This window comes from Vombatus ursinus, unplaced genomic scaffold, assembly GCF_900497805.2.
Source record: "Vombatus ursinus unplaced genomic scaffold, bare-nosed wombat genome assembly UNPS02014863.1, whole genome shotgun sequence".
Taxonomy (NCBI): Eukaryota; Metazoa; Chordata; class Mammalia; order Diprotodontia; family Vombatidae; genus Vombatus; species Vombatus ursinus.
Window position 1 is genome coordinate 30,965,248 of NW_020954641.1, and position 4,223 is coordinate 30,969,470.

Here is a 4,223-nt window from a genome sequence, read left to right on the forward strand (position 1 = left end):
AGGATCATCTGTTTGGCTTTTAAAGCCCTTCATAATCCCTACCTTTCCATACACTAGCCTTCTTGCTAATTCCTTCCACAAGACACTCCCAAAATCTCCCAACTCCTGCCTGGAATTCTCTCCCTCCTCATCTGTCTTCTAGCTTCCTTCAAGTCTCAACTAAAATTCCACTTTCTTCAAGAAGCCTTTCCTGGTCCCTCATCATTCTAGTGCCTTCCTTTTCTGATTATCTCCAATTTATTGTCAAAATCGTATTTGTACACAATTGTTTACATATTGTCTCTTCCATTAGACTGTGAACTCCTTGAGGCCAGGAACTGGTTTTTTTTTTCCCTTTCTTTATATCTCTAGCTTAGCACAGTGTGTGGCACATTGTAGGTGCTTTGAATGCATGTAAGTACATTTGACGACTCTTAGAATGAAAAGTTTGGAAAATAATAATTAATGTATCTTCAAGTATTAAAACTCTATTAATGGACTAACTCAAAAGACTTCCGGGTCAAATTTATGCCTTAATCTGAGCAATATGTCTTTTTCATCCACCTTGTTTTTCCAGGGTGTGTGATTGGGTTAACGAAGTTCCCTGGAAAGCATTGTAGTGTTCCAGAGTTCGTTGCAATTAGCAGCATCGCTAGCCTCACTCTCCCCACTCCCGACTAGGAGAATTTGGTGAACATCACCGAAATCGGGTAATCCCTCAATTTGGGACTTTTTATGGGACAGCCTCCATGATGCTAGGGAGCAACTACCTTTATGTCCTTATGTTTTATGATGCAGTATTACCAGAGGGGGAAAGAGCGAATAACGGAAACTCTGGAGCACACAAACAAATATTAGCCCAGTACTCTAGTCCCCAACGCCTGCCTTGTGCAAGACTGAGGTACTTAGACCCCTGGCAGTGAGAGGCTGGGGGGGAGGGCCGAGGGTCCTAGCTGGGATTGGCTGATCCTGGAACACGTGGCCGATGCTGGGGTGGGGGAGGGTCGGGAGGAGGCGGAGGCGACTGGAGAGCCAACAGAGGGACAGCTGAGCCGCAGTCCCGGGTGGCCTCTCCTCAGCTGTGCTGTGCACTGTGAAGTGCAGGCTCACCGCAGCAGTGTCCCACCCCACGCTCGCAGCTCAGCAGCCTGGAGAGCTCCCTTTACCCCGCAGGACCAGCAGTTCTTCTTGGTGAGTTGGGGGTAGGGGTTGGCCAGCCCGCCAGTCTGGGTGGGGAGCTTGGGCTGGGGGAACAGAACGGAGTGGAGGGGAAAGGGCGATCAGAAGGAGTCCAGCCATAGCTGGCATGGGAGACACGCAGACTGAAGGAGCCCACACCCGCTGGGCGGGGTCGAGGGCACAGAACGTTTCATCCTCGAATTAGTTACATCTTTCCCTGCTTTCTAGAGCTTTGTATGCTCGGGCTGAGACTGGGAGGCGTGGGGGAGGGGTGTCAGCAGATAGGAGGCCGGAGGGGCCAGGCAGTTAGAGGCCGCAGTAAGTGGAGCTGGACTGGGGCCGGGACTGGGTGTGGTCCCGCCAATTTGCGCATTGGCGCAAATCCCCTGCTGCGGGTGAAACTGGCTATTACAAGGATGGGGGTGGGGGGGGTGGGCTGAAGAGGGGCACTGGGGCTTTAGAAATTGGCGTTGAAGGACGAATTCTCTGATGCAGAGTGTAACAGTCAAAAGATTCCAGAATAGGAGTTGGGAAATTTGGGTCCCCTCTCCATGTCAGTATTAGCTTTGTGACCTTGAGCAAGTCATTTCCCCCTCTGCACCCATCTGTAGTAACTCACATTTCCATAGCGCTTTGAGAAGTGATTTTGATCATCCTTCTGAGGTAAGGAACATAAGTATTATATTCCCATTTTACAGCTCAAATATAAATCCAAAGAGATCAGGTGACTAGCTCAGGGTCACCCAGCTAATCTGCAGTGGGAGAGCACTCGATTACCTGCCATGATAAATGAACCTTTGCTCAATTGAAAGCATCTGTGAAGGGTAACGGGAAAGGGGAGGAAAGAAAGACTCTGGCTAAGTGCCACAGACTGGGGGTTGGGAGGGAGGGAACTGCGTGTATGGGGCACTGATTCTCAGTACTCGGTAAGGAATGCAGGACCTTCTCTAAACTCTAAAGCATCAGGGGTGTTCCTCTGTGTCCATCACATCTTGGTCGCTGGCTTTATGGAGACTTCCCACATTTGTCCTGAGGTGTGTTTAGGGATAAGGGGCTGTCTTGGTGGTCGGAAAGAATAAAGGTCTGACAATTCAGTACAATACTGTAGGTGGGATTGGGCGTGGGGTGGGGGGTTGGGGAATTCCCCGGATTGGATTTAAGGGCACTTTTGCTGAAAAGGAACAAGATACCTATGGGGGTGGGGCAGGAGCAGGGGGGACTGCAGAGGCCCTCAATTCTTCAGCAGCAACTGTTTCCTTGCTTCTAAAACCCCTTCTAAAACCTCAAGGCCAATTCCAAATTTGGTCATATGTCTCCGTGATTTATGAAAGCTGGAGACTGGCTGGGGATTGGTTTAGTCTAGAAGAATCTTTCTACCCTTCGGCGGCCTGATTCAGGGATCTGGACTCTTCCTATTAGCTCAGTATATCCTGATATCCTGATTTGTTCACTCTCTCAGGTGGACGCCATCTTTCTCAACTCAGTCTACTTCTCTGGGTATTTACCTTGGTAGGGAGCCCTGTCTCTTCCCTGCAGCTGGGAAAACAGGCCAGCTGTCTGTCTTTGTCTTAACAGCCATCCCCCACTCCCACTGCAAACCCCAACAATTCATTTGACTTCCATTTGTGCTGAGGTGCTTTGGCAGCTGGGAGACACATAGGAAATATTTGTCGTTTCCTGGGAAAGAGAGACAGCTGTGTGGTTGGGGGTGGGGGGGAGAAGCAGCACTGCAAGGGGGAATTCCATGCCCCTTCTCTCGAGGTTGATTCCTGAGTCTCCTTGTAACTTGGGGTGAGGCATATTGCAGGGCCAAGCTGCGGTAGTCTGGGACAGGTGTTAGTAGAATGTAAACTCCTTAGGGGCAGGGATTGTTTTGTGTTTTGCTTTTGTATTCCCCAACACTTAGATAATGAACTGGCCTTGGAGCCAAGAAGATCTGAGTTCAAATCCTGCCTCTGACTCTTACTGGTTATGTGACCCTGAGTAAAATGTTTAACTTCTCAATGGAGTCATATAGCATAGTTTCTTGGACAAGTAGGCACCTAATATTAAATGTTTGTTGAATTGGATGTCCCAGGAGAAGTCAAGGGGATCTCATCTACCAAGTCAAATCAACAAGCATTTCTAAAGTCTATGTGCCAGGTTTTGTGCTAAGTGATAGTGATACAGAGAAAGGCAAGTGCTAAGACCACGTTTCTTGGGTGTGGCTGCAGCCTAGGGTGTGGCTTGCACCCTTTTTGCTCAGCCCCTATCCTCAATTCACAACTAGGTAGCAAATTCAGTTAAATAAACTTCTATTAATCACCTCCTAGGTACAAGGTATTTCAATCAAGAATGGTAATATAGAGCTGAAAAATAATGATCTCTGTTCTCAGGGAGCTTCTTTTTAAAAATAATTGATATAATTTTGTTTTATATTACCATTATTTCCCTAGTATATCCCTCCCCATATTCTACCCATTTAACCAGCCCTTGTAACAGAATAAAAAAAGAAAAAAGGGATGTAAGGGGAGGACTACTCGGTTCAGGGAAAAACTAATAAAGCCAGCAACCAAATCTGACTTTATATGCAATATTTCACACTCACAGTACCCCTCTTCTGCAAAGAAGGGAGGTTATTTTCTAGTCTCTTCAAAGACCCTCAGATAGAATATAGTGAAGGTAAGGGAGAGATCCAGACACAGCACTTAGGGGAGGAGCAGAGTTCTCAGGGCAATCTGGGAATGCTGCATGGAGGAAATGACACCTGAGCTGGACCTTCAAGGAAGAAGTTTTTCTATAGAACTGTGGCTTGCCTCTGAAGGCATGGAGGCTGGAGTGCAGAGTGCATTAAGAAGAATAGGGTGATGAAATAAGCTTAGAAAGGTAGGTTGGAACAAGATGTTGGATCCAAGAGCCAGACCATGGAATTTGTATTTTATTCATCTCTTCCATGGCACTAGAGTGACTGATCAAAGCTTTGGTTTAGGAAGATGATTCTTGGAGGAGCTGGGTGGCACAGTGGATAGAGCATTGGCCCTGGATTTAGGAGGACCTGAGTTCAAATGTGGCCTCAGACACATAAC

At 47.5% G+C, this 4,223-nt stretch overlaps 1 protein-coding gene across 3 annotated transcripts in view; it reads left to right on the forward strand.

Moving 5' to 3' along the window:
- The first annotated feature begins 1,013 nt into the window (after positions 1-1,013).
- Positions 1,014-4,223, forward strand: part of ANXA6 (annexin A6) — a 60,008-nt gene continuing 56,798 nt past the window's right edge. For 2 of the 3 annotated variants that reach the window (XM_027841984.1, XM_027841987.1), the window contains exon 1: positions 1,014-1,170. The gene's annotated coding sequence lies outside the window, so the exon portion shown is untranslated. Of the gene's footprint in view, positions 1,171-2,174; positions 2,193-4,223 lie in introns of those variants that run through there. The other variant, XM_027841986.1, reaches the window with a different exon arrangement.